Genomic DNA, 12,500 nt, shown 5'->3' with positions numbered 1-12,500 from the left:
GGAAAGTTCGTGCCAATTTTTAAAGGAAAGAAAAAGGGCAATAACTACTTGCAATTACATATTTAATCAACCAAATATGAACCATTTTGTTGCACAGTGCCTCTCCATCTTTCCTTTAACTTGAAAATACCCTCTTCCCAGAATTGAGGTGGTTTCATGGCAAAGAATTCGTCAAGGTATCTTTTTACATCATCCAAGGAATTGAAATTTTTACCATTAAGACTATTCTGCAGAGACCTGAATAAGTGGAAATCCGAAGGAGCAATATCTGGTGAATATGGAGGGTGGGGTAACACATCCCAGCCAAGCTGCAGCAATTTTTGTCTGGTTCCCAAAGCATCAAGTGCTGAAAATGAACTTTCTTATCTTCCATTTTAAAGGGTTAAAAAATTAACACAGGTTATAGGAACATAAACCTTCTTCCACGAAAAGATAGCTTAAACTGCGCTCTAAATGGAGGTGTAGCCAAATCCTATTTTATGAACTCAACCATGTTCTAAAATAAATCGAAAGGTAAGCTACTATAAATCAGCACAAAATTTCCAGACAACCCAATATATATATATAACCTGGTTTATAATTGCTAAGGGTAAAGAACATAGAGGACAGTGCAACAAATGTGAGCTTTGCAAAACTAAAAAGTTAAATCTCTTAAGGTGGTGCCCCAGCATGGCCACAGTCAAATGACTGGAACATGTAAAAGAATAAAAAGAATCATTCAATCAAGAGCCAATCAAAAGCTACCCGTAGCTGTGTGGCAAGAAGCCATAGGCGCAGGAGTAGCTGAGTGGCAAGTAGCTTGCTTACCAACCACATGGTTCCAGGTTCAGTCCCACTACGGGGCACCTTGGTCAAGTGTCTTCTACTATAGCTTCGGGTCAACCAAAGCCTTGTGAGTGGATTTGGTAGATGGAAACTGAAAAGATCCCATCGTATATATATATATATATATATATATATATATATATATAATATCAAAATAAGCAACAAGGATATCCAAAGGTAATGTAGTACAATCGTTCATGCTACTTCATTTAATTAAACAATGTAAATATTACATCAGTTTTAAAATGTAGAGCACTCTTCAGCCACTTATAGAATTTTAAAAAATTAAATTGACAATGTTCATTTTATACTTATTCCATTTGCCAACATTACAAAGAGGGTAGATATATAGACAGAAAGGTGAATTTCATCAGTAAGAACATGGTAGTAGAAGATCTTTCTTCATGGGCAGATTTTTTATCACTGAGTTCACTTTGTTATTTAGATTTACCAATGGGGAGGGCTTTTTTTATTAAGTTCAGTGGAACACACACACATATATATGTGTGTGTGTGTGTGTGTGTGTGTGTGTGTGTGTGTGTGTGTATGTATATGTTTGTGTGTCTGTGTTTGTCCCCCCCAACATCGCTTGACAACCGATGCTGGTGTGTTTACGTCCCCGTCACTTAGTGGTCCAGCAAGATAGACTGATAGAATAAGTACTAGGCTTACAAAGAATAAGTCCTGGGGTCGATTTGCTCGACTAAAGGTGGTGTTCCAGCATAGCCACAGTCAAATGACTGAAACAATAAAAGAATAAAATAATATCAGGGGTGAAATCTTCTGTTCCTGTTTGCATAAAAAATATTTTACACTCTGATATTTCTAAGTGGAGCCCCTACTTACTTTTCCACTCCTTCAACCTGGATAGGTTTTCTTCTCTAACCTTTAACACGACCTATATGCAACATATGAACTTTATACATATAAGACACATGTTCTCATGCTCAACACACAGATATATGAGTATTATGCGTACCCAGGACATTACATGATTTAAACAAACTTATCATTCAATAACTCCCAAAATTATACAAACTCAACATTAAAATACGTGTAAAAATATATGTAAAAATGTGAAAAATACATGAAATTCTACAAAATGTGTGTGAAAAAATGTAAGATACGTGAACGTTCACAATGACATATTATGTATCCAAAATGTTTACACAGATATGTGTACATACATGTATATTGTGAGTATGTACATATAGACGGAGGAGTGGCTGTGTGGTAAGTAGCTTGCTTACCTACCACATGGTTCAGGGGTTCAGTCCCACTGCGTGGCATCTTGGGCAAGTATCTTCTACTATAGTTTTGGGTTGACCAAATCCTTGTGAGTGGATTTGGTAGATGGAAACTCAAAGAAGCCCGCAATATATATATATATATATATATATATATATATATATCAAAATAAGCAACAAGGATATCCAAAGGTAATGTAGTACAATCGTTTCATGCTACTTCATTTAATTAAACATTGTAAATATTACATCAGTTTTAAAATGTAGAGCACTCTTCAGCCACTTATAGAATTTTAAAAAATTAAATTGACAATGTTCATTTTTATACTTATTCCATTTGCCAACATTACAAAGAGGGTAGATATATAGACAGAAAGGTGAATTTCATCAGTAAGAACATGGTAGTAGAAGATCTTTCTTCATGGGCAGATTTTTTATCACTGAGTTCACTTTGTTATTTAGATTTACCAATGGGGAGGGCTTTTTTTATTAAGTTCAGTGGAACACACACATATATATGTGTGTGTGGTGTGTGTGTGTGTGTGTGTGGTGTGTGTGTGTGTATGTATATGTTTGTGTGTCTGTGTTGTCCCCCCCAACATCGCTTGACAACCGATGCTGGTGTGTTACGTCCCCGTCACTTAGTGGTCCAGCAGATAGACTGATAGAATAAGTACTAGGCTTACAAAGAATAAGTCCTGGGGTCGATTTGCTCGACTAAATGTGGTGTTCCAGCATAGCCACAGTCAAATGACTGAAACAATAAAAGAATAAAATAATATCAGGGGTGAAATCTTCTGTTCCTGTTTGCATAAAAAATATTTTACACTCTGATATTTCTAAGTGGAGCCCCTACTTACTTTTCCACTCCTTCAACCTGGATAGGTTTTCTTCTCTAACCTTTAACACGACCTATATGCAACATATGAACTTTATACATATAAGACACATGTTCTCATGCTCAACACACAGATATATGAGTATTATGCGTACCCAGGACATTACATGATTTAAACAAACTTATCATTCAATAACTCCCAAAATTTTACAAACTCAACATTAAAATATGTGTAAAAATATATGTAAAAATGTGAAAAATACATGAAATTCTACAAAATGTGTGTGAAAAAATGTAAGATACGTGAACGTCCACAATGACATATTATGTATCCAAAATGTTTACACAGATATGTGTACATACATGTATATTGTGAGTATGTACATATAGACGGAGGAGTGGCTGTGTGGTAAGTAGCTTGCTTACCTACCACATGGTTCAGGGGTTCAGTCCCACTGCGTGGCATCTTGGGCAAGTATCTTCTACTATAGTTTTGGGTTGACCAAATCCTTGTGAGTGGATTTGGTAGATGGAAACTCAAAGAAGCCCGCAATATATATATATATATGTATGTTTGTGTCTGTGTATATGTTTGTGAATCTGTGTTTGTCCCCACAACATCGCTTGACAACCGATGCTGGTGTGTTTACGTCCCCATAACTTAGCAGTTCGGCAAAAGATACCGATAGAATAAGTACTAGGCTTACAAAGAATAAGTCCTGGGGTCGATTTGGTCGACTAAAGGTGGTGCTCCAGCATGGCCAAAGTCACATGACTGAAACAAATAAAAGTATATATGTACATATATATAAATGCGCGCACGTATGTGCATGCATGAATACATCTTTATATATAAAAGAGAAGTTGTGTGTCTGTCTCCTACGATTTAGATTCCTAACTACTCCCACATTTTGCGGTGCAGTTTAACCAAAACCGGGTATCTTATAGTCGTGATTCATATCGAGCCCTTCTGGGTATTAGCGCGCGTCTACGATGAGTCTACGATTTTAAAAAAATTTACCATAATTTTTTTCCATTTTAATGCATTTTTTCGCTATTATATAAGGGAAGTAACTCTCTAAAAATGTCTACGATGAGTCAACGATTTAAAAAAAAATTTACCATAATTTTTTTTCTCCATTTCTGAATGAATTTTTTTGCTATTTTTTGGCTATAACTCTCTAAAAATGCTTATATAGTTATTTCCCTTACAAACCCGAGCAACGCCGGGCGATACTGCTAGTAAACTTATAAAATATTTACAAATTCGTAATATAAGCAATCATAACAATACTGTAATTTTTTTACATCAAAACATGAGATAAACATTTGTCAACGAGGAGGAGCACATACATATATATGAACTATTAAATGCACAAATTTTAAAATTTTAATGCAGGTATGTGTATGTATTTGTATAAGCGAGAAAAATTATAAGAAACTGAATTTTTTCTGGAATTCAAATGCAAGGGAGATAATCAAGCAAGAGTTGTTCTGCCTGATGTCTTGTTTTTGTTTACCCAAAAATTTTGTGTGATTTTTTTGTTTGAATTTTACGTGACTTTTCCTGTTGTGATCGAAAATGGAGATGAACACAGTTGTTCTATGTAACAAACTTGATAATTGTTAAGGGCTTCCTTATCATGAAACCAATGGTAGTCTTAATCCACAAATAAAGAACTTTTATCCACCAATGTAGTGCTGAGCACTCATTCTTATTGTTCAATATTCACATACTTACACACATATATGTATACATACATATACATAGGCGCAGGAGTGGCTGTGTGGTAAGTAGCTTGTTAACCAACCACATGGTTCCGGGTTCAGTCCCACTGCGTGGCATCTTGGGCAAGTGTCTTCTGCTATAGCCCCGGGCCGACCAATGCCTTGTGAGTGGATTTGGTAGACGGAAACTGAAAAGAAGCCTGTCGTATATATGTATATATGTGTATGTATATGTGTGTGTTTGTGTGTCTGTCTTTGTTCCCCTAGCATTGCTTGACAACCGATGCTGTTGTGTTTACGTCCCCATCACTTAGCGGTTCGGCAAAAAGAGACCGATAGAATAAGTACTTGGCTTACAAAAAGAATAAGTCCCGGGGTCGAGTTGCTCGACTAAAGGCGGTGCTCCAGCATGGCCGCAGTCAAATGACTGAAACAAGTAAAAGAGTAAAGAGAGAGAGAGATATATATATATATATAAAGGTGCATGTACGTGGGTATGCGGGCACGCTTGTGTATTTATGGACATACACGCTCACGCGAATACTGTGAACATTTTTACTCCCTTACTTTTACCCCCTCCCCCTACTTAGCGGTCATTCTAATAGCTCTTTTGTCTTAATAACGGTTAATCACACAGTAATTTCCCTTTGTTTTAACAGTCATTTACATAGTAATTTTTGCGATGGCTCGATAACTGAAGAGATAGCGGCGTGGATTTCCGCCCCGACATCCGAAACTCGGAGTTTTATCATGGCTACCGAATAATTGTCACATACTATATTTACAGATAGATTTCTCTGTTTTACATAATATCAAGGTCTCTTTCTTCCTTTTGTTGTTTTAACATTTCTATCAATATATATATACCCGTCCAACCCTTGCTAGCATGGAAAACGGACGTTAAACGATGATATGATGATGATGATGATGATGATGATGATGATGATGATGATATATATCACCGTGACCGACCAGGCTATCAGATGTTGCTACACATCGCTGGTCACAATGTGCTTCGCGTTGTTTTAGCCTTCAAATGACGCCACCCCAGTGGTTGAGGGAGCAGGCCAATAGAAGAAAGAGTGTGAGAAAGTAGTGGCAAAGGAGTACAGCAGGGATCGCCACCACCCCCTGCCGGAGCCTCGTGGAGCTTTAGGTGTTTTCGCTCCATAAACACCCACAACGCCTAGTCTGGGAATCGAAACTGCGATTGTATGTATTGTATATATATATATATGTGTGTGTGTGTGTGTGTGTGGTGTAAGCATTTGCATATGCATACGTACATGGATATATGAATGTATATACATGTATGTATGTATGTATGTATGTATGTATGTATGTATGTATGTATGTATGTGTATGTGTGTGTGTGTGTGTGCGTGCTCTCTGTGTATTTACATGTATGATGGACTCTCTCATTGGTTTTCAACGTATGAAGAGCCGACAACCTAAACTTTCTTTGTCAGTCATAATGCTTATATGGAATGTGACATTTGAGTACCACCAATTTGCAAAGAAGCCCACAGATTCTACTAGTAGGAGGATTACATACATACATACACACACACACACACACACCACACACACACACACACACACCATATATATATATGTATATATATATATATCCACACAACACTCATATATAAAAGTACATACACAGGCATATATATATATATAATATATATATATATATATATAATATATATATACACACAGCCACAAAATACGAACTGTAAGTTATCGGGAATGTCACATATATGGAGGGGCATGAAAAGGCCGTATGATAAAACGAAATGAAAAACATAATGAGAAAAAAATAAGGTAACAATAAAATACAAATAAAAAAAAAAGAAAAAATGGCAATGATGGAGAATTATGATTGAATACTGATATGGAAGTATACCCTTACCACGAAAGATTATAGCTCAGTAACTGACCGAATTGTATAATATTAGCAGATCCATGTGATAGAAGCATACAGTGTGAGGTACAAACATAAAAATTGTAGTAATCCTGTTGTATATTTAGTCAAAAAGAGATATAATGAATACAATAGAAAATAGAACAGCTGGTTAAGTAAAATAATAATAAGAAGAATAAGAAAAATAGAACAGCTGGATAAGTAAATTAATAATAATAATAATAATAATAATAATAATAATAATAATAATAATAATAATAATAACGATGATGATGATGATGATGATGAGATGATGATGATAATGATAATAATAATAATAAATGCCTTGATGCAGTACCAGGCAGTGGCTCGCATGATTTCTGATCTTAACTGATTGGAAGTGTTATCATGTACATTGTTTTGTCTTGGTATAAAAGATGGGCTACAGCAAATATTCTACTCAAAACCACAGATTTGCTTGTCAGTTGTTTGACCTTAACCAGTTGACCATGTCCCTTAGTGGCTGGCGATATGTACATCACTGACCACGAGCAGAAGTAGTGGGGGAGCATCATAGCTGTGTGTCGAAAGGAATTCTTGGAGGTTTGGATAATTCACCTTTGGAAACATGAGTAGTTCGTTCAACATCCTTATTCAGGGACCTTTTGAGCGGGATGGGCTACTCGACCAGAAGAAAATTCTAACTGGGCCCCACATGCAAGATCATGCGCTGTTTGTCTTGATATGAGATCACCATGTTGTGCACATATGGTTGTGATGCATGTGCCTGGTGTACCCTTATCAGATGGGTAGTCATGATGGGTATACTGGGCTTCGTATATTTTACCCCAGTGCCACTTTGATGGCATGCACTGCTTTCTCACTCAATAATAATAATAAATCGTGTTAACTGGAACGGCTCATGTAGTGAGAAGAGCATTATCGCTGTGAAAACAACGTCCATTCATGAATTTATTTATTTATAAATTTTTTTTAAATACATATTTTACCTGTGAATTTGTGTGTGTAATCTGCGAATGCATACCATGAGCTTCTCTGCCCTAGGTGTACGGAAAACACTCGGCGAGAAATGGAAGAAAAATTGAAGAAAGAAGGAAAAAAACAATAAGAAGAAGAAGAATAAGCTAAAAGTATAAATAAAAATTTTAAATAGACAGATCAGAAGAATGGGCAGCAGAGTCGGGGTAGAATTGTAATACATACATACATACATACATACATACATACATACATACATACATACATACATACATGCATAATACATACATACATACATACATACATACATACAAACATACATTAATACATACATACATACATACATACATACATACATACATACATACATACATACATACATACATATATACACGCTGGGGGAAAAAGCGTCACTTGATTTTCAAACTATGAAACTGTCTTTATCTAAACAACAGAACCATTTCCTATACCAAAAAAAAAAAAAAAAAAAGAATAGAAGACCTAACTTCATAAGCCACTAGCGAAACAACACCACAGGTCCTCCTCACCCCATAAGGAGATACCAACATAATTGTTATTCCAACTATCCATTTAACAATCACGCACGACCAACCCGTACCACACGAAATAATTACCAACGACGGCCCTCTAAAGCACCACATTCGAATATAGAATATAGGGACACACTTTTCAATCGTCATCCAAGAACCCGCACCATAAATCACAACAGGGCACTACACAACAACATTTAATCATAAATTTCATAAAAGAAGTGTGTACAATTATGAATAAATCACAATTATAACGGAGAGGGTTGCAAAAACCCTTACATATCTAGAAATAGCAGTCAAAAAACCATTATAAAGCCACTATAAACACTCATATTCTATCTCTTCACAATAAAACTGTCGGCGGGCGACATGACATAAAATTCACAAATTAAAAAATAAAAGTTTAATTCTTTATCGCAATTTCGAAGTTAGGAACCTAACGGCTCCACTCTTCTCTTCAGGAGAATATTCTTATAGATACAAATTGACACAAAAATAACATAGCTTGGGGCTTACATGTGTCCCGACCAGCAAGAATAATGTGTCAACCTCTATCTACACATTCAAGTTCTGAATTCCAACGTCATGCATAGCATGTATGAGTAAAGATTGGTAAAACGAGCCACACCAGTTATGAGTGAAAAAAAATTATGATTAATAAGGAATGTAAAAATACATTAAGAAGGATATATCATATGTAGTTTATAGATCCAATACAGGTAGAATCGATAAAAATACTCCATCCAGAGAAAGATAAATATCGATTTGGATGGAAGCACTCCGTCGGTCACGACGATGAGGGTTCCGGTTGATCCGATCAACGGAACAGCCTGCTCGTGAAATTAACGTGTAAGTGGCTGAGCACTCCACAGACACGTGTACCCTTAACGTAGTTCTCAGCGTGACACAGAGTGACAAGGCCGGCCCTTTGAAATACAGGTACAACGGAAACAGGAAGTAAGAGTGAGAGAAAGTTGTGGTGAAAGAGTACAGCAGGGATCACCACAATCCCCTGCCGGAGCCTCGTGGAGCTTTAGGTGTTTTCGCTCAATAAATACTCACAACGCCCGGTCTGGGAATCGAAACCGCGCTCCTACGACCGCGAGTCCGTTGCCCTAACCACTGGGCCATTGCGCCTCCACAAATATCGATTTAATATTCATTACAAAAGAGCTACTAATAGTTTCATACTTGTACAATACTTTAAGTGGGCAGATTTATTAAACATGCTGTGTTTGATAAAATGTTAGTGACATCCTCATAAAAGGTTTCATAACGTTTTTAAAACAAATGATTTTTTTAAGCCCCCTTTACACTTCAATAACTGTATTAGGTAATCCTCATAGACTTTCAAATATCAACACACACTCACACACATACACTTGAAAGGAAAAGAATGACTTCACTGGTAGTTCTAATCAGTTTAATTTGTTAAAAATTTTTTTTTTAATAATATCTAGTAACTCTTTTGTTAATTAGGATGGGGAGATTAAAAAAAAATTAGGAGTGGCTGTGTGGTAAGTAGCTTGCTTACCAACCACATCGTTCTGGGTTCAGTCCCACTGCGTAGCACCTTGGGCAAGTGTCTACTACTATAGCCTCGGGTCGACCAAAGCCTTGTGAGTGGATTTGGTAGACGGAAACTGAAATAAGCTCCTCGTATACATGGTGGTGAATCATACTAGCTTACATATTTACTTCCTTACATATAATAAACAAAAAGTATATATACCTCTTCTCTCTCTCTCTCTCTCTCTTTATATATATATATATATATATATATATATATATATAGTATAGTTAATCAAACAAGAAAACAAAAAAACACAACAACGCAAGGACGTGGAACAATAAAGTATTATTGGACGCTCAGGAAAGAAGGGAAGAAGGAGGGTATATATATATATATAATATATATATATATATATATATATTATATATATATATATTATATATATATATATATATATATATATATTATTATATATATATATTATATATATATATGTATATGTATATGTAAAAAAATACAAACTGGGACAAGAACGCAAAACATTTAGAAGACGATACAAAAAACACGGACGGGACATTCGAAGCCTTCAATCTTCAGTCAAGAACCGGATTATCCTGGTGTCCATAGTCACCAAAGTAGCCCATGGCCGTTCCTTTTATCTGCAAATATAGTTCGTTATCAAAGAGGAAGTGGTTGTTCTCCAATATTAATTTGAGCCCTTCTAAAATAAACTCTTTCGGGAATCTCTCTGAAATAGAATATGGGTGTTTTGTAATCCAGAAGTCAACGGCTCAGTTCCTAAGCCGTGTGGGATGTTAGTATATAAGATTGTTACATCAAAGCTGACTAAGATTTGTCTTGGCGTACTTTCTGGGGGATATAGTTCAGGAATTCGATATCATTTCAGATGTAGCTTGGCACTTTTTTTTTACATAGGGTTTTCAGAATGATGTCTAGACGGTGTGTGCTTGAGGCTGGACCAGCAAAAATTGGGCGTAATTTTAAATCTGTCGGTTTTGATACTTCGACATGCGATGTATTTTTTGCCTTTTATGTTGTTTTAGATTTCTTTGGATTTGTGAACTTTCGGTAATCCATAAAAATTGCTGGTTTTCATTTGAAAATTAGATAAGCAATTGATTTCCTTTAGTGTGAGGTTATTTTAGTGCTTTGTCGTCAGTTTACCTATTTTAATCATTAAATTTTTCTTCGCATTTGTTGATTTTCCTGTAAAACCCTTCGTCATTCTACAGTTCTAAGATCATATCTTTGTAGTGTATTTTGTCCATGATGACGATTGCTCCACCTTTGTCAGCTTTTATGATTATTGAGGAGTCTTTTTGCAGTTTGTTTAGTGCTTGCAGTCGGTCTGTAGGGATGTTACATTTGTGTTTCATTTCTACAATATTTGAATGCACGGATCGTTGTAAGCAGGTTATGTATTCTTCCAGGTGTCTTTCTCTATTTAGCGGGGTGTTTGAAGTTCTTTTTGCTTTTCACTAGTGACTCCTTCTCATATTCTACACCCTGGAAAAATTCTCCTAGACATAATTTGTGACAAAATCTTCTGCCTTTTATAAGATCGGCTCGATCTGCTTTCGGGGTTGGTGTGAACTTCAGTCCATTTTCAAATAGTTTGATTTCCTGTTGTGTTAATTTTTTGGCCGATACGTTGATTAATTTTGGTGCCTGTAGTTTTTCTTCGTCGAGGGTGGTGATTTTACCTTTTTTGTTTCACTTGATGGGAGGCACCTTGTTCTAAAAAAGAATTCCCATTTGGGACAGAGGTGTTTCTGTTGCGGTGAAATATTCTGTTTACTGGTATTTCATGTTGATAATTTTCTGGGTGGTAGAATTTTGTTTGGTGGTCAATATGTGGGGGTTTGCTATGATTCTTTTGTTCTTCTCCTCAATCTTCATATATCATTGATTTTGTCTATAATAATTGTTCTTGGAGTTTTGGCGGTGGTTGTATCATCTTCCTGTGTTTGGTATTTTGTCTGTGTTTGACAACGAATGCGAGAAAGTTCTCCAGAAAAGTTTACAAGGAATTAAAAAAAAAATCTCCCCATCCAAGTTAACAAAGAACTTAGTAGATGTACGAACTAAAGAATAAAATTTATAATCCTAAAAATTAAAGAAATAATAAATTAAACTGATTAGAACTACCAGTGAAGTCATTCTTTTTCTTTTTTCAAATATACCTGACCGTACCAGAAGCTATACACAAAACAGTACACAGATAATAACCCCTGAACTACTTATGTTAATTTTGCTGGACAAACAGACTCTGTCTCGCTCAGAGATTTATTATTGCTATACATACATACATACATACATACATACATACATACATACATACATACATACGTACATACATGCATACATGCATACATACATACATACATACATACATACATACATACATACATATGTCTTCTACTATAGCTGCGGACCGACCAAAGCCTTGTGAGTGGGTTTGGTAGACGGAAACTGAAAGAAGACCGTCGTATATATGTATATATGTATGTGTGTGTGTATGTTTGTATGTCTGTGTTTGTCCCTCCCAACATCGCTTGACAACCGATGCTGTTGTGTTTACATCCCCGTAACTTAGCGGTTTGGCAAAAGAGACATATATACATATATATAAATATATGCATATAAATATATGTATGTATATACATATACATATATATACACATATATACATACATATATACATATATATATACTTACATATATACACACAGACACACACACACATATATATATACATACGTACAGGCATACATATATTAATAAATACATACATACATACATACATACATACATACATACATACATACATACTACATACATACATACTACATACATACATACATGCATACCT

The 12,500-nt window shown here is 35.6% G+C and overlaps 1 protein-coding gene across 2 annotated transcripts in view; it reads right to left on the bottom strand.

The window, feature by feature from the left end:
• LOC115219671 (monocarboxylate transporter 5-like) overlaps positions 1–12,500 on the bottom strand; it is a 101,682-nt gene that overhangs the window by 53,876 nt on the left and 35,306 nt on the right. The window contains exon 1 of one of the 2 annotated variants that reach the window (XM_036509631.1): positions 6,554–6,662. The exons of the other annotated variant lie outside the window; for it this stretch is intronic. The gene's annotated coding sequence lies outside the window, so the exon portion shown is untranslated. Of the gene's footprint in view, positions 1–6,553; positions 6,663–12,500 lie in introns of those variants that run through there. 2 annotated transcript variants of the gene reach the window in all.

The sequence above is a fragment of the Octopus sinensis genome, linkage group LG15 (genome assembly GCF_006345805.1).
Source record: "Octopus sinensis linkage group LG15, ASM634580v1, whole genome shotgun sequence".
NCBI classification, from domain to species: domain Eukaryota; kingdom Metazoa; phylum Mollusca; class Cephalopoda; order Octopoda; family Octopodidae; genus Octopus; species Octopus sinensis.
This window is presented reverse-complemented; position numbering and strand designations above follow the sequence as displayed.